This window comes from Bos grunniens, chromosome 18, assembly GCF_055505025.1.
Source record: "Bos grunniens cultivar Pamir isolate PY7600 chromosome 18, Bosgru_T2T1.0, whole genome shotgun sequence".
NCBI lineage: Eukaryota > Metazoa > Chordata > Mammalia > Artiodactyla > Bovidae > Bos > Bos grunniens.
Window position 1 is genome coordinate 17,374,973 of NC_141182.1, and position 18,240 is coordinate 17,393,212.

Below are 18,240 nucleotides of genomic sequence, written 5' to 3' on the forward strand. Positions count from 1 at the left end.
CCTCCATGTCCCTTCGTTTTCTCTTGCAGGTGGGTGTCCTTCACGGGAGAGGACTCTTGTGGCCTTTGCTGTGCAAGAACCAGCTGGCTGAGAGCTGACCTTCCTGTTGAGAGCATGCACATTAACCCAAGTCTTAGCCCTGAGCCTGGCAACATGCAGAGGCCATGAGGTCGCGTCCTTGGCATCCCTTTTCATCCTCTGCTCCTTTGACCCCAAGCATGTATTTCACATCTGACTCCCAGCCCCGGCAGAACCCGTCCACCTCTTCCATAAGACAGCTAAGGGTTGTCAGTAGGCTGCAAATGAGCAGCCCCGATTGCTCAGGAAAAGATATTACAATTTTATCTCCTTGTACTGTTCAATAAAACATTAGTATCTCAGCATTTTTATTTAACAATAGGCAACCTTAGGCCAATAATTATGCAACAATTATAATCATAAAAACTGTCCCCTGCTGCTCACCTAGAAACATGAATATATTAAACCAAGACTAACCATCTAAAAGGCAAGCAGCAAAGCCCCCTCATTTTTAATGTCCCTGCAGTGCACCATGGGAAGCTAATAATTCACCCTCTAATTAGTATCCCTTCTGCTGCTGTTGGCGCAAGGACAGACAAAGAGGGAGCGGCTTTGGTACAAACTCGCCTCGGTAATCTTTAAACATCGGGATGCTCTGCGGGTTGGCAGAGCCGAGCGGGGCCAAACGGGGTGTGCGGTTAGAGGCGGACAGGAACGCACCTTGTCCTGACAGGGTGTTCCTGCCCTAACGAGCTCCAGGCAAGCGCCCCGCCAGCCCATCCCCAGACCCCTTTGCTTTTGAGCCGTGCCATTTCTTCTTGCTTGTCCTTTATTAAATGTGACCATGGGAAGGGATTGGAGAGGCAGCGCTGGTAGAGAGGGTGGACACGGAAGGAGTGACAGCCTGTCTGAGGGTCCCTAGGCTGGGACTGCCCTGGAGGGCGAGGGAGCCAGTGGGCAGTGATGGGGAAATTCCAAGGATGCCATCTGCCCTGGAGAGGAAGGCGTGTGTGTCTCCCCAAGTACCCGCTCCTCGCCTAACCCCTGAGTGAATGCTCTGCTTTACTTCATTGCCTCTGACCCCAGCCCAAGAGGCCATCCTGCACACAGCCCTCTGAGGGGTCATGGGGTCGGGTAGAGCTTCTTCGGGATTCCCTGGTGGCTCAGTGGTAAAGAATCTGCCTGCCAATGCAGGAGATGTGGATTCGATCCCTGAGTTGGGAAGAGCCCCTGGAGAAAGGAATGGCTACCCACTCCAGCATTCTTGCCTGGAGGATCCCATAGACAGAGGAGCCTGGCGGGCTACAGTCCATGGGGTCGCAAAGACTCAGACAATACTGAGTGACGAAATAACACACAAGAGGGCCTTTTAAGGACTGCAGAGTCCCTTCTTGCTAACCCCATCACTGTGCAGGTGAGAACAACCAAAGGTTAAGTCAGGGAACAGTCACCAGGCGTGACAAACATGTCTTTTCAAGGACCCCAATGTTGGCAGTAGGAGGGAGTGATGGGGACTGCAGTGAACTGAGGCTTACACACTCCGTTCACAGGGGCACCTGCTACCTGATTCTAGCTGGTTAGCAACATGTTTAGACCTTGGGCCTCTTGTGGTTCTTTGGATTTTGTAAGAGAAACCAGAAATCTATAATTTTTTAGGTGAGACCTTCTGAAGTAAATACTTTTTAACACTTTAGAATTATACAATTGTATAATTGTTTCTTGTTATTTTATTATTATTATTTTTTAATGCAACGTGCTTCTCCAAGCCAGACCTAGCCTCTTTGCTCTCAGTGTGAAGCTTCTGGGTCACAGACCACCATCTGTGGGCCCATAGCCAGATGACATGGATTTCTCTGAGTCGAGTTCTGGATCCAATTTGACCACTAATTGGCCTTCTCGGCACCTTGCTTGTGTGGCCCGCCAATCGGGCTCTCTCGCTGGAAGGGTGAAACTGGTGTGGGAGAGAGCCGTGGAATAGCCGGCTACAATTAGGCAGCCAGGATTAAGGCTAGTTTTAAAAAGATGGGGCATTTTGCTCTCCATCATCATCAGCTCATTAAGTTTCCCAATTTGACAGCTGAAGCATTCCTGAGGCTGGCCAAAGCCAGATATTTTTTTTTTTTTTTCCCTCTAGCACCAGTTGAGAGACAGAGAGTACTGAAGATTTGGTAACCAGGTTCTTTGTGATCTGAGATGAGAGGGCAGCAGCGGCTGAATCATGAACTCCTGGGGTACTTGAACTGATTCTCTCGAGCACCACCCTCCGTCCAAAGACCCGGCCCTGCAAGAGGAAATGGATGGAAGAGAATTGAGCCAGGAGGTCAGAACTGCTTTGCTTGCAAAGGGGAGACGCCCCCAGGCTTGTGTTGGAGCATCCATTGCTGCCAAGGTCTTCTTGCCACCGGCCTTCACCACATCACTGCTTTTGATGGCTGCCCCAACCATTACCAACAGGAGTGTCTGGGTCATCATCCAGGGTGGGCCAATCCAGGAAGAGGGCCCACAGGAACCTCAGTAAATTATATCAAGGTTGAGAAGACATCAAAGAACCTTTCTTGAGTTCTAGGGCACCAGAAATTTGGAATATTGTTAATGAAATGATTTCAGCTACAAGGGAATCACTGATTTTCTTTTTCCGGGGACACCCTAGCAGAAGGAGAATGTCTTTTATTTGACTCTTTTGTTTTTCTGAAATAGCAAAAATGAAAACAGGACTGGAGCTCTCCTCCTGGCCCAGGGAAGAGTCTGTGTCCTGAAAGATGGTTGGAGTGGCAGGGACAGCTGCTGCAGTAATTGGGTGTTAAGAGAACCTCCTGGGCGTGCTGTGGCTGATCTTTTGGCAGGAAAAGCTGAGGGCTCTGTTCTTAGGGAGCAGCCTGTTTTATGCAGGTGTTTTTTTTTCTTTTTGAACATTAAATTAAAAAAAATCACAATAGGTTTTTATTCAGGAGAATATCTATTGGTAACACAATAGATAAATATCTTTATCACATTCTTGAGTTCATATTTCAAATATCTACTATGAAGGGAATGGAGGAGAACTAACATTTATTTACTGTTATTAGGGTTTTAAGTTATATTTTCTTATGTAGTTTCTCAGTTACATTTTCTCACTCAGTTACTCATTCATTACATTTTCTCATGATGTGGATATTATTCTCCCCATTTCCAGATGAGGAAACACTTAGAGACATTAAGTAACTTGGCCCAGGTAGCACAGCTAGTAAGACAATGGAGTCAAGTTTCAAATATACGCAGAAGAGACTGTAACCGTGCTCTCCCAACATCTCAGATAGTCTGCCCTCTTTTCATCCTGCAAGTTAGTGATTTTCGACTTGGAACATGTTTCTGAATCGGATTCTGGTCTTTCATCCTAGAATTACTAAATTATAAGTACACCAGGACCCAGGTATTTATTTATTTATTTAAGGCCTTGCAAGTACTCCTGATGTACACCTCCAAGTGAGCTCTGCTGGTTTAGAAAGAGGACAGAGATCTGGAATCAGGAGTTCTGGATCTGAGCCCTTCCTGATGCCCCTTCTCACCTCTCAGCCCCACCCTGTCTTTAAGTGAGCTCAAAAATGCATTACTGTGGAAGGAGTCAAATGAGATTCTGTCCATGTAGGTATTTTGTAAACTCCAGAGTTGCTATGCAAATGTTGGTCATCATTCTTGTAGACACTCTGAGACTTGGGCCTGATCTTTCCCTCCAGAGTTATGCAAGTTCAGGGTCACAGTGGAACTCTTAGTCAAGAGCCCTTGTTTGAAAATCTGACAACCTTGCTTCTTCTTCCCGCACAGTTGTTTGTTGATGATTAAATTATTGTAAATTAGTTCTACGTGTAGCATAATAAATGTCATTAGCATGACTAATCACACACCTGATTATACAACCCACTTCTCCTCCCCCAATTTATTTTCTGCTTCCCACACCCAATAAATCCAGCGTTGATGTAGAGCTCTTGTTAGGGCTGATGGATGGTGCATGGGGGTGTTTGCTGGGTGTGGGCTCAAATTCCACCCATGACCGGAAAGAGCTTTTGCGAGTAGCCACAGACCAGGGCGGAGATGCGCAGGACAAAGGCACCAGGTTTCCGGCTGCTTCTTTGGCTTATCTTCCAGGTGCTACTGTTACTGTTGTTGTTGTTATTATTTAGTTCCTACTACTACGACCATTTGTTGAATTCCTTATGTTTCTTTTTTTTTTTTTTGGATTCCTTATGTTTACAGCGCTGTGTTAAACCCCTTTAGGTTTGTTATTTTATTCATGGAGATATTGTTTTGTTTATTCCCTATGGAAAACTTACGATGGGTCTTACCACAATTGTCCCCATTTTAAAGAAAAGAACACTGAGAGAGAAATTAGGTAACTTGCCCGCACCATCCAATTAGGAAGTGGCAGAACCAAGGTTTGTGCTCGTCTGCCTGGCTCGTGAGCGCATGCTCACTCCAGTCTCCTGCACTGACTCCCTGTGCAGAAAGGAACTGAGCCAGGCTCACTCTCCTGGTGGGTTTGGGCGATTTAGGGGCTTGACGAGTGGTGGAGGTGGGAGAACCAAAGTGTCAGCACCCATATGGGGAGCTGACAAGTGTGTTCTCCTGGTTGTTAAGGATTTGGAGTGGGTGGTGACATGGTGATGTTGTTGGCAGTGGTCACCTGTCGCCTGGCGGGTGATGGTAGGTAAGAAGATACAGTTTGGTGCTGTGCAAAGAGCACAGGATCTTAGTAAGAAGACCCTGTCCTAGTCCTTGCTTTTCCTATTTCCACTTGCCCTTAGGCTTGTCACATAACCCGTCTGGACCTCAGTTTTCTCATCACAGGGCTGTTTTGAGGATCAAATGAAATTAAGGCTGTGAAAGCAATTTGTAAGCTGTGAAGTGATTTCCATATGCAAAGAACTATTTTTACCCTCCTTTGCTGAATGAGGGCAGCCAGAATAGAAGACCTACAGCCTCAAGTCTTACACAAGTGGAGATTCATGATTCAGTTAAGCAGACGATGAAGGTGGGGACAGCCGGGCAGGTGGTCCACACTGGTGTGAGACGCCAGCTCTGGAGAGGATTCACACCCTGTGGGCCTTTCCTGTGACTTTGTTAATCAGAATGTTCTGTGCTTTACAGAGAAGAAGCATTCTTAAGATTAAATTTCTGTAATGATAGTAAAAATGAGCCCCCTGAATTTGAATGTACAATAATGAGTTGCTTTTTTTTTTTTGCTCAGCACTAAACCTTCCAGCCTAAAGACAACTCAGCCAGGCCTACTGGGTGGAGTGAATAACACTGGGAGAAAAACTGTCCTGTACTTGGGCATTGTCTTTCTTCCCAGAACAGCACCCCACAGGTCCCTGTCCTAGGTTTGTCCTGTGTGTTCACAGCTTAAAGGAATTGCTAGGCTGAAGGGCAGAGCAGAGGGCAGGAAATAAAGAAGTGCTGTCCATGGTAGTAGGAGTTATTCAGAGTTGGACTAGTCTGGCAGGGAGCATGAGATACTCAGTGCCCAAAGATCCAGCATAGTCATGGCAACTGTGGGGCCAGGGCGGTGCTCCTCTGTCTCACCTCCCTAGTCCTCCTATTCTTTGATCATGACAGACATCACTAATCGATAATAGCTTTCTTTCCTGTTGAGCCCCAGAACTCTTCAGCTCTGCATCCTGAGCAGCCATCCCCAAGAAACTAGAGCTGTCATGAGTAAAGAAACCCAGAAGATTCTGCTCTGGAGCAAACCACTCATTTCGAAGAAGAGGAGGTCTCAAGTCCCAGAGGTGGAAGGAGAGTTGTGCAGGATTTATGGCAGAGGTAGAACCAGAGGCACTCTCTCCACTTTACATCCTGGAAACTCTAGTCTCTTGTTAACCTGTCCATACCAAATAGAGTCATTTATGTATCAGTTTTGAACAGGCACCCTAGGAGAAGAAAACACCTATAGTACAGTGAAAGCAAAGGTAAGAATGTATGTTAATTACCTTCCACTGAATAGCAAACCATTTACAATATCTTAAAACAAGGACCATTTATTGTTTCTCATGAGTCTGTAGGTCCATTAGCAGTTCTGCTGAGCTGGACTGGCTGGACTGATCTCAGCTGGACTTATTTATGCCTCTGCGGTCAGCTGATGGGTCAGTTGGAGGCTGGATGGTTCAGGATGACTTCATTTGGGGCAGCATGTCTCTCTTTCACATGGCCTCTTGTCTTCTAGCAGGGTAGCCCAGGCTTACTGTTGTGGCAATGGCAGGTTCCAAGTTGGGGAGGCTAAGGCTCAGAACAGGCATGGTGTCATTTCTGCTGCATTCTGTTGGCCAAATGAACCTTCTGTCCAGCTGAACCTGGACCAGGGTGAGGGGAGCAAGGCACCTAGGGCACACATTTTAAGGTGGCACACACTCTTGGGTGTTGACCTTACACACACATGACCCCGAGAGTGAAAGCCTCCTTAAATTTTGAGCCCTAGACCCCTTGTTTGCCATATCCTAGACCCAGCCTTGGTCAGAAGGCCAGGCCAGATTTAAGGGGTAAAAAACAGACCTCACCTCTTAATGCAAACTCACATTGCAAAGGTTACAGATACCTTTGTATCTGTAGGAAGGGGAAGAAGCGAGGCCCTCAACCCAATCAATCAACAGAAGGATATTGCAGACCCTCGATTACCAGGGTGAACCCAAGGCTTCACAGAGAACAGTCAACTGAAGTTTATAGCCCTTAACTTCATGACGATTTTCTCCCATCAACTCAATAGTCAGTTATCACAAAGAAGCCTTCATCCCATCCCTATTTGCTTATTCCTAAACACTTCCCCAGTACTGCACTAGTTAGAATCAATTGCAACACTGCAGGGCCTTGGCATCCCTGGGTTTAATCTAAAGTCAATGGCAAGGTAGTCAATGTGATGTGAGGACTGCTATATACAGTCATGGATTTTGTGTGTGTATATGTGTGAGCACTCAGTCATGTCTGACTCTTTGCGACCCCATGAGCTGTAGCCCACCAGGCTCCTCTGTCCATGGAGTTTTCCAGACAAGAATACTGGATTGGGTTGCGATTTCCTTCTCCAAGGGATCTTCCTGACCTAGGGATCGAACCTGCATCTCTTGCGTCTCCTGCATTGGCAGATGGGTTCTTTACCAGCCGAGCCACCAGAGAAGTCCATAGATATCAATTATTTCAAAATTGATTTCCAGTGATACTTTGGCACAGAGTTGAAGTTTTTGTTTTAACAGGATGTATAACTTTAACATATTTGCTAAAATCTTTGCTGTGTTCTTTCTCCAATAAGATTCTAGGAATTTACAGAACTCATAGGTTTTAAATTGAAGAAATTTCTGAAGGATCCAGGTATCTGAGTGCATGTTTATATTTGGATCTGAAAAATGTGGATCCTTTGGGGCCAGAGATATTGTCAATAGAAACAGCACCTGGATTTACTGCTGCAGCAGTTAGAAGCTATTTTCTGCATGATGATGGAAATCTTGCCACCTGCTACATTGTTATTACAGCTGAATTTAAGGTCACTCTTTAGCCAAGAGTATCATGCTGGGTCAATAGGAGATAAATTGGTCAGGCTACTTGCTTGAATAATGGCATCAGCCATGGTATGATGTCCAGGATCTGGGTACTGCATCCAACTCTGGTTCGTTTTTCAAGGAGGCCTAGATTTGGTCTTTAAATTTTGTCTTTCTTTGCTATTTGACCCTCACCTCCTGATAGAAAGCCTGTCTAAAACTGAACTCTAATCAAGCCATGTTCGATGGCTCTTAATTATCTCCATGTTCCTGGCCCTGCTCCTTTTCTCTAGCCTATTTCCTTATGCTTCTTTCATACAGAACATTCTCCAGTCAAAATGAACCTGTTTTTCACATGTGCCTGTGGCCTCCCCTTGCCATGCCATGCTTACTCTGTCCCCCTTCCTTGGAATGCCCCTCTCCATCTCTGTAAGTGCAGATTCTATCAATTTGCTTAGACTAAGATTAGGTTCTACCTTTTTTATGAAGTGCTCCTTAATCTCTTTCTAGAAGTGATTACTTCCTTTTCTGAGCTCTCATGACCTTTTAGGATATTAAGAATATGGTTGGGCTTCCCTGGTGGCTCAGTAGTAAAGAATCCTGCCAAGTCAGGAGACTTGGGTTCGATCTCTGGGTTGAGAAGATCCCCTGGAGAAGGGAATGGAAATCCACTCCGGTATTCTTGCCTGGGAAGTCCCATGGACAGAAGAGCTTGACAGACTACAATCCATGGGGTTGCAAAAAGTCAGAGATGACTTAGTGACTAAACAACAACAACAAAACTATGGTTAAGGATGGAGTCTTTGGAAGTGGCTCAGCTGGTAATGAATCTGCCTGCAATGCAGGAGACCTGGGTTCGATCCCTAGGTTGGGAAGATCCCCTGGGGAAGGCTACCCACTTCAGTATTCTGGCCTGGAGAATTCCATGGACTGTGTAGTCCATGGGGTTGCAAAGAGTCAGACACAACTGAGTGACTTTCACTTTCACTTTTAGAATCAAATGCTGTTTGTTGCATGAACTTGAGCAATATTCTTTACTCTTCTGTACCCTAGCTAGAAAATGAGATTAATAATATAATCAGTTTATAGGTTGTGGTAAGAATTGAGCACTTTTGTATGAGATGATTTCCAATAACATCTGGTGTATGGTATTAACTTTATTGTTGCTATTTTAAAGTACGCAACACTAGTCACTGAGTATCTACCAGTCTCATGTAAAGCATTGGAGATGTACTGGGAATGAAGGACATCACTCTTGCCTCATAGAGATTTGTCTAACAGGTTAGAGACACCAGTTGAGGTGTGTATTGTAATGACTGGTATATTGATTTTTACCTTCTTTTCCAGACCATGAAGTTCATGGCTACTCTCTTATATTTTCCTGTAACTTTTGGGTGCCCAGCATAGTGTTTCATGTACAGTAAATGGTGTGCCAATGAATTAAAGGTGGCTAATAGCAAAATCTCTAATTTCTTGAAGAGATCTCTAGTCTTTCCCATTCTGTTGTTTTCCTCTATTTCTTTGCATTGATCGCTGAGGAAGGCTTTCTTATCTCTTCTTGGTATTCTTTGGAACTCTGCATTCAGATACTTACATCTTTCCTTTTCTCCTTTGCTTTTCACTTCTCTTCTTTTCACAGCTATTTGTTAGGCCTCCCCAGACAGCCATTTTGCTTTTTTGCATTTCTTTTCCATGGGGATGGACTGTGAAGAAAGCTGAGAAATGAAGAATTGATGCTTTTGAACTGTGGTGTTGGAGAAGACTCCTGAGAGTCCCTTGGACTGCAAGGAGATCCAACCAGTCCATTCTGAAGGAGATCAGCCCTGGGTGTTTTTTGGAGGGAATGATGTTAAAGCTGAAGCTCCAGTACTTTGGCCACCTCAGGCGAAGAGTTGACTCATTGGAAAAGACTCTGATGCTGGGAGGGATTGAGGGCAGGAGGAGAAGGGGACGACAGAGGATGAGATGGCTGGATGGCATCACTGACTCGATGGACATGAGTCTGAGTGAACTCTGGGAGTTGGTGATGGACAGGGAGGCCTGGCGTGCTGCGATTCATGGGGTCGCAAAGAGTCGGACACGACTGAGCGACTGAATTGAACTGAACTGAATAGCAAAATCAGTCACCAATTCAGGCTGGAGATTTCCCTACAAATAATCGTTGGTCATGGACTCTGGATCACATTGGAAAGATCTTGAATAGAACACTTTCGTTGGAATCCTGAGTCAGGGACAAGGCCTGGCTGAGGAGCTGCTTGGAAGTAGGGACCAAGGGCAGGAGTCCTACCCCACAGTGTTTTGGAGCAAACTGCCCTCAATCCTGCTTGCTGCCATGAAATAAATCCCTTGTTCCTAAAACCTAAAATGCACAAAACAGATGCAATGGGAAACATATTAGTTTGGGAGCTGGAACATCTGGATCTCAGTACAGGCTCTGTTGCAAAGCATCTGTGTGACACTGGACAAACGTCTTCCACATTCTGAACCTCAGTTTCCCCATTGGAAAAACGGAGTGGTTGGTTTAGATCAATGGTTTTTAAACTCATCCTCTTCCTTCTCAGTCCTTTTATTTGTTCCCTTCTTTTTCCTCTTATCCTAATGCAACCTAAGCCATTTTTATAATAAATTCAAATTCAGAGATGTTCTGTTTGAAATGAGACTGGAAATCCCAGAGCTTCTGACATTCAACTCTCTTTCCCTTCCCTGCTTCCTATATTGGTCCAAGAAGCACTCATAAAAATCCCTGGGGTTCCAGTAAACCCTGGCCTCTTAGCTCTTGGGGCCCTTATGCTTTAGCATTCTATGACTCAGGGCAACAGAACCCAAACGCCTTTAATTAAAATCATTTCAACTTATCCCCATTAACTATGATTGATGCTCCTACCGGAGAATAAGTGCATTAATGCTATAATTATCTGTTGAGGATGTTTTATTGATTCTGCAATGATATTTTAGTCAGTTTGTATTATTCGCTTTCTGACTTAAGTCAGGAAGAAATGACTATTGGTGAAGAAATTAATCATCTAAATCAAATTGTCATTGATGCTTCTAGAAATAAAAACCTAGCATAGGACTATCCATGTCTCTTACAGGCTGATTTTCATCGCTATGATGATTGATAAAGCTGGCTGAAGAGGCTTCAGTTTGCCCCTCTAAAGTTGCAGGTGAAATATCAGTTCCCCCTTGGACTTTTGTAAAAGTCTTTTCTCCTGCTTAGCCTTCTGGAATCCATCCTGGGTTGGAAGATGACTCTAAGGCCGTGAGATCCTAAGGATTTGTGAGTTTCCAGGTCCTCAGGAGCTTCTCTGAGCAAGGGCACTTTGGCTCCTTTGTCATGTGTGATAACAGCAGGGAAGGTCTGAGAGGGTGAGAACCTCAGATTTGGAATCTGTTTCAGTGAGAAGCCTTTTAATTGCCAGTGACAGAAAACCTGATGCAAACAGACCCGAGCCAAGAGAGAGCTGGCTCTCCTGAGCAGAAAGTCCAGTGGAGGACCAGCTTTCCACGGGGTCTGGTCTGAGCTCAGGTGATGCCACAAGGCCTGGGTTCTCTGTGGCTTGGTCTGGTTTTCTTATGCATCTGGGCCTTATTTTTTAACTTTGTGGTGGCAAGAAAGGGGCAGCAACTCCATCTCTTCAGTTCCAGCTACTTGCCCCATGGGGAACACTGCCTGTTTCTCTCCTAGACCCCCAGGAGAAGATGCACCGTACCTCACTGGCTGTAGGTATTTCCCTCTCATATGAAATATTAGTGGTCATGGAGTGGCTGCCACATCCATGGTCCTGCTTGGCCCTGATGGGCTGCCCACCATGCGCCGTCTCATTCAGGCTGATGAACAGCCCCCGGCTGCAGAAGAGGAGGGACCCGAGCTGGCCCATACAGTCAATCTGAAGCTTCTACTCAGATGTGGTATGCCACGACCACTTATATTCTCCTGGCCAAAGATATTCACATGGCTAAAACAGTATCATAGGGGCTAGGATGTATACTTTTCCCATGGAGAGAGAGGTGAGTGAGCATTTGCAAATGGTGATACGATCTTCCATAGCTCCCAATCAATAAAGGCTGAGAGGGGAAAGGGGGTTTTCTCAAGAGAAAACCAGGGTGCAATTTTCTGGAAGAATGGTAAAGATCAGTCATCCTTCTCTGATATATTATAATCCCCACATCCAATGACCGAAATTCCTGGACTGCCCAAGGTAACACCCATCTCTTCTGGTGAAGGGACAGATAACCTGCAGAGGCAAACTCTTCTATATTTTGATTGGTTGCCCATCCCTCCAAGAAAAAAAAAAGTAGTGAAAAATCTTTCTGTAGCTCAAGTTACTGGTATGGGCTTATACAGTAGAAGAGTGGGGACAAAGATGAAAACATAAAGACCTCGTGACTCACTTGGGGGGGCTTTACTGCAAGGAAAAAGAAAGAAGCAGGGTGTAGAAAGGATAAGCAAAATAGAAAACCACCCTCTGAAGAGCTCTCCATGATAATCTGTGCCAAGCAATGAAAATGCTTCCCATTAGTACATCATTTAGACCAGAGTGATAGATCTGTGAGTAAAGGCAAGAATCCTGATGGGGGCAGAGGGCGAGTCCTTGATCAATGGGAACATGACTGACTTCTCTTTCATATGTCTTTGAATGAACTATTTACTTGCACTTGCTTTTAATTTACTGGCCAACAGTTAGAGACAGCTAACAGGCCAACAAGCTGGCATGATGCACCCAATTATCTCCTGAAAATGTATTTCTGTGATTGGAACTTTAATTGCAGCTTAAATCAAATGCTCATGAACCCAGTCACCATCGAGAGAATGAGACCAGCTAATGAAATAATGAGAGCTCTGACTCCAATTCAGAGGTAGAGAGACATGGGGAAAGAAGATTGTTCCTTTTTAAAATTTCCTTCCTTTTTTTTTTTTTTTTTCAATTGCTTTTGAAGACAGTGATGTCATAAATCCCACCATGAGGCAGTGATGTTACAAAATGGGCAGTGTGTTACAATCAGATCACAAATGGAACATGAGCCTGTTTTGTTTCCTGGGATTCACTCTCACATTTACCTGCATGGGTTTGTGTGGACGCCAAGGTTTGCACTTCTGTAAGTCCAAATTCAACACCTATAAGCTTTGGATTTCAAATTCATGAAACAAGCTCCCCTCTCTAAATGCTGTTGTCTGTGATGTTGGATGTGAAGCCTTGCTGCAGGGTCACATGAGGAAGGAGCCCGAGTCCCTGGGACTGATTCATTTATGCAGATGTGGCTTATGTGTAGAGCCCAGAGCTGTAGGCTCTCTTCCCCGCTAACTCACGGTGCTTAATTCAGATTACTTCCCTTTTTATGAAGAGCCGATTTGCCAATTATCCCTAAAGTTGTTGATTAGGTGCTTTTTACCTAAGATCCTGTGCCATGGGCTATGCCCTTCTGAGGTTCATTTAGTTTCCTCTGAAAGATGATAGTGGTTTGTCTGAGAATCAGAAGCGTTCCACTATTTTCCAATACAAGCAAGTCCTTTTTTCTTAGAGGTCTCATACCTTTGGCTTTGCGTCTGGACAATGTGGATTATAAACAGCAATGGCAATGACCATAATAGCTACCATTTATCTAGTGAAGTGGCTGTCTTTCCAGCTGCAAATTAGAATCTCCTAGGGAGCCTTAAAATGTACTGATGCCCAGGTTTCCACCCCCAGAGGTTCCAGTTTCATGAGTCTGAGCTGGAGACTGGACATCAATATTTTTAAAAGCTCTCTAGGTGATTCCAATGAGCACCCAGGATTGAGACCCATCAATTTCATGTTTCCAGTGGGCCAGGGACTGTGTAAAGAGATAGACACACAGTCATAGGAACTTGGATGGGGTAAATATTTTTAATCCCCATTTTATAGACAAGGATATTATGCCCAGAAAAATTTAGTAACTCATGTAAGATCACTCAGCTAATAAGTAGTGATGGCAGGTTATGAGGATTATGTTCTCCAAAGTGCAGGAGTGATGTAGGCACAGGATGGTTGAATTGTTTGAGGTGTAAAGACCAGAGAAGAGGCAGCATGAAAACTGATGGGAGAAATGGGCAAACAGCAGTGTCTTCCTTTCTTAGAGACAGGTGAGAGGTTGCCCCTCTCTGTCCGTGAACAGGCACGCAGCTGGTGCAATGAGCATACACACTGTGCCTTTTTGCTGTCGTGGTTCAGTCACTAGGTTGTGTCTGACTTTGCAACCCCATGGACTGCACAGCACAAAGCAAAAGATCGTACCTGATTTCTATGGAGAACAGCTTACCCAAGAACTTGAGAAATGCCTGAAGAGAAACCTCAGTGTCCTCCATCTCTCTTTCCAAGACAGCTGATATTTGTCAAATAGATATACTTTCCTTCCTCTGCCATATAGAGGAAGAAACCACACAGGAGATTGGCCACCGCGGTTTCTTAACCCTCTGTTGTCAAACAGACTCTCCCTGGTACTGGCTAAACATTTTGCCTTTTGTCTTACTCTATTTGTGTTCAGTGCTTTTCACTATTATTTCTTCCCCCCTGGTCTCCCTGTTAGGATATGCTGGCTGAACGAGCGTGCATATGTTTTAGAAACACCTAGGCCGTGGAGTTTTGCCAAGAAAATGCACTGGTCATACCAAACACCCTATTCCAACAACACAAGAGAAGACTCTACACATGGACATCACCAGATGGTCAACACCGAAATCAGATTGATTATATTCTTTGCAGCCAAAGATGGAGAAGCTCTATACCATCAGCAAAAACAAGACCAGGAGCTGACTGTGGCTCAGACCATGAACTCCTTATTGCCAAATTCAGACTTAAATTGAAGAAAGTACAGAAAACCACTAGACCATTCAGGTATGACCTAAATCAAATCCCTTATGATTATACAGTGGAAGTGAGAAATAGATTTAAGGGCCTAGATCTGATAGATAGAGTGCCTGATGAACTATGGAATGAGGTTCGTGACATTGTACAGGAGACAGGGATCAAGACCATTCCCATGGAAAAGAAATGCAAAAAAGCAAGACCATTCCCATGGAAAAGAAATGCAAAAAAGCAAAATAGCTGTCTGGGGAGGCCTTACAAATAGCTATGAAAAGAAGAGAAGCGAAAAGCAAAGGAGAAAAGGAAAGATATAAGCATCTGGATGCAGAGTTCCAAAGAATAGCAAGAAGAGATAAGAAAGCCTTCTTCAGTGATCAATGCAAAGAAATAGAGGAAAACAACAGAATGGGAAAGACTAGGGATCTCTTCAAGAAAATCAGAGATACCAAAGGAACATTTCATGCAAAGATGGGCTTGATAAAGGACAGAAATGGTATGGGCCTAAAAAAAGCAGAAGATATTAAGAAGAGATGGCAAGAATATACAGAAGAACTGTACAAAAAAAGATCTTCACGACCCAGATAATCACGATGGTGTGATCACTGACCGAGAGCCAGACATCCTGGAATGTGAAGTCAAGTGGGCCTTAGAAAGGATCACTATGAACAAAGCTAGTGGAGGTGATAGAATTCCAGTGGAGCTATTCCAAATCCTGAAAGATGATGCTGTGAAAGTGCTGCACTCAATATGGCAGCAAATTTGGAAAACTCAGCAGTGGCCACAGGACTGGAAAAGGTCAGTTTTCATTCCAATCCCAAAGAAAGGCAATGCCAAAGAATGCTCAAACTACCACACAATTGCACTCATCTCACACGCTAGTAAAGTCATGCTCAAAATTCTCCAAGCCAGGCTTCAGCAATATGTGAACCGTGAACTTCCAGATGTTCAAGCTGGTTTTAGAAAAGGCAGAGGAACCAGAGATCAAATTGCCAACATCCACTGGATCATGGAAAAAGCAAGAGAGTTCCAGAAAAACATCTATTTCTGCTTTATTGACTATGCCAAAGCCTTTGACTGTGTGGATCACTATAAACTGTGGAAAGTTCTGAAAGAGATAGGGACACCAGACCACCTGATCTGCCTCTTGAGAAATTTGTATGCAGGTCAGGAAGCAACAGTTAGAACTGGACATGGAACAACAGACTGGTTCCAAATAGGAAAAGGAGTTCGTCAAGGCTGAAAACGAAGATCATGGCATCCGGTCCCACTACTTCATGGGAAATAGATGGGGAAACAGTGGAAACAGTGTCAGACTTTATTTTTCTGGGCTCCAAAATCACTACAGATGGTGACTGCAGCCATGAAATTAAAAGACACTTACTCCTTGGAAGGAAAGTTATGACCAACCTAGATAGCATATTCAAAAGCAGAGACATTACTTTGCCAACAAAGGTTCGTCCAGTCAAGGCTATGGTTTTTCCTGTGGTCATGTATGGATGTGAGAGTAAAGAAGGCTGAGTGCCAAAGAATTGATGCTTTTGAAGTGTGGTGTTGGAGAAGACTCTTGAGAGTCCTTTGGACTGCAAGGAGATCCAACCAGTCCATTCTGAAGGAGATCAGCCCTGGGATTTCTTTGGAAGGAATGATGCTAAAGCTGAAACTCCAGTACTTTGGCCACCTCATGCAAAGAGTTGACTCATTGGAAAAGACTCTGATGCTGGGAGGGATTGGGGGCAAGAGGAGAAGGGGACGACAGAGGTTGAGATGGCTAGATGGCATCACTGACTCGATGGACGTGAGTCTGAGTGAACTCCAGGAGTTGGTGATGGACAGGGAGGCCTGGTGTGCTGCGATTCATGGGGTTGCAAAGAGTCGGACACGACTGAATGACTGATCTGATTTGAGGCCGTGGATGTGGGGGCTGAGAAGGAAACAGACACGGGCTATTGTTTTGCTCATCTCTATGTTCCTCTTGTTCCACATGCCAAGAATCACCTCTCGGGGATAGGCCAGCAGTTTTAGAATCTGCTTTGTTTACTTATATATCTCCTTGTACTGTGCCTGGCACATAGTAGGTATTCAATAAGTATATCTGAATGAATGGATAAGTAATGAAGTGCAAGGAAAACAGAAAGTCATAGACTCACCAACTCAGGGATAAGAACGTCAGAAGACATTAGAAACAAATTCTCCTAAGACTCTCCAGTACAATGGTATCAAGTTGAAGTGGGATACAGGATTGTCTAAAATGTCCCATATTTTATCTTCCATCACTTCTCACATCCACTTACAAGTAAGATGGATTAGTGTTGTGGATCATTGTGATTCAGTATCTATGTGTAGCAAGAGAATAATACCTCTCTTAAAGAGTTTTGGGAGAATTAAAGGAAGCAACACATATAAATTGCCTACAATAATGCTCAATGAATGCACTGAACCTATAAGTGCTTAATGAATGGAAGTTAATAATGATACTGGATGCTTGGGGCTGGTGCACTGAGATGACCCAGAGGGATGGTACGGGGAGGGAGGAGGGAGGGGGGTTCAGGATGGGGAACATGTGTATACCTGTGGCGGATTCATGTTGATGTATGCCAAAACCAATACAATATTGTAAAGTAAAATAAATAAATAAATAAATAAAATACAAAAAAATTATTATCAAGAAGTAGGGTGTGACATGTCCCCTTGACCTTGCATACTAGGGATGATTAATATAGGAACTTTTGGTTAGTTATCTGTATTTTTCTAAGTCCTCTTACTCCCATTTACCATTCATTTTCTTTTTTCACTACCCATATTGAAAACCTGCTTAGCCAGACTCTGAGCTAGACTCTGGAGATGGGGTGTTCTCCAACACAAGGCAGAGTGTTCCAATACACTTGATGCTTCCTGCAGAGATGACAGTCCACATCCCAGGAGCCTCCCTTGTAGATGCTCCCACTTCTTTCTGGCCAGGGGAAGACCTGGCCTTTTGTCACACAGTCTATAGTGTCAGTAACTTGACTTAGCTTGATTGGTGGCATCTATAATCGAGGAGCTGGAGAGCCACTGTGGAGTGCTCTTTCCTTATGACCTTGTTTGGCTCACTTCTCTTTACTCAGAACTCCATACAAATGGTGCTTCCCAGGGAAGAATTTCTGCATTCCCAATCACTCCATGTTACATCACCTGTTCTATTTCCTTCATAACACTTACCAATGTCAAACATGATTTGATTCATAAAACATTTTATTTGTTTATAGTCTATCTACCCTCCTAGAATATAACCTCCACAAGGTCAGGGATGATATGCACCCTTTTAATAGTTGGTACCATTACATTTAGAATGGGACTGGCATATCATCATTATTTGCTTCATGTTTGTGGCTGACTATCTCCAGACTCCCAGAGGTTACTTTGGGCATCTCCCAGAGCTTCTGGAAGGTAGAATTTTCTTTTTTTTTTTGAAGGTTGATACGGGATTCATCTGACAATAGAGTCAAAGAAAGCAGCCATAACCAGCGGAGTTGACAGTGTCCTTTTAAGAGCTGGCATGGAACATTTGATAAAAATACAGTGAGAGATCAGAGCACAATGAATCATATTTAGGAGGAAATCTCTTTTGAAAAGCCTAGGGTAGGTCATGTTTTTTTCATGCTTGTCAACTTGGCTGAATAATTTGCTTAAAATAAATGGACGAGAATGGTAAGTTGCTATGTAAGGGAAATGAAACAGACTCCTGGCTTCGTATGCCACACGTCTCAGCTTCTGAAGGGTCTGGCTTGGGTGGTGGTGAGCTTTGAGGGTGGGGAGGTGGCTCATGCATTTAGACAGGTTTAATGTCTTCTTGGCTTTAGCACAAGATTTCTGGGGCATCAGCACATTAGCCAATTTCCAATGCAAACAGATTTGATCCATCACTG

General features: G+C 44.2%; 1 long non-coding RNA gene across 1 annotated transcript; it reads left to right on the forward strand.

The window, feature by feature from the left end:
* Window positions 1-538: 538 nt before the first annotated feature.
* LOC147353171 (uncharacterized) lies at window positions 539-16,810 on the forward strand. Its single transcript, XR_015144991.1, has 4 exons — window positions 539-649; window positions 2,153-4,140; window positions 9,154-12,611; window positions 14,058-16,810. It is a non-coding gene; the product is annotated as an uncharacterized LOC147353171 (long non-coding RNA).
* Window positions 16,811-18,240: the final 1,430 nt, after the last annotated feature.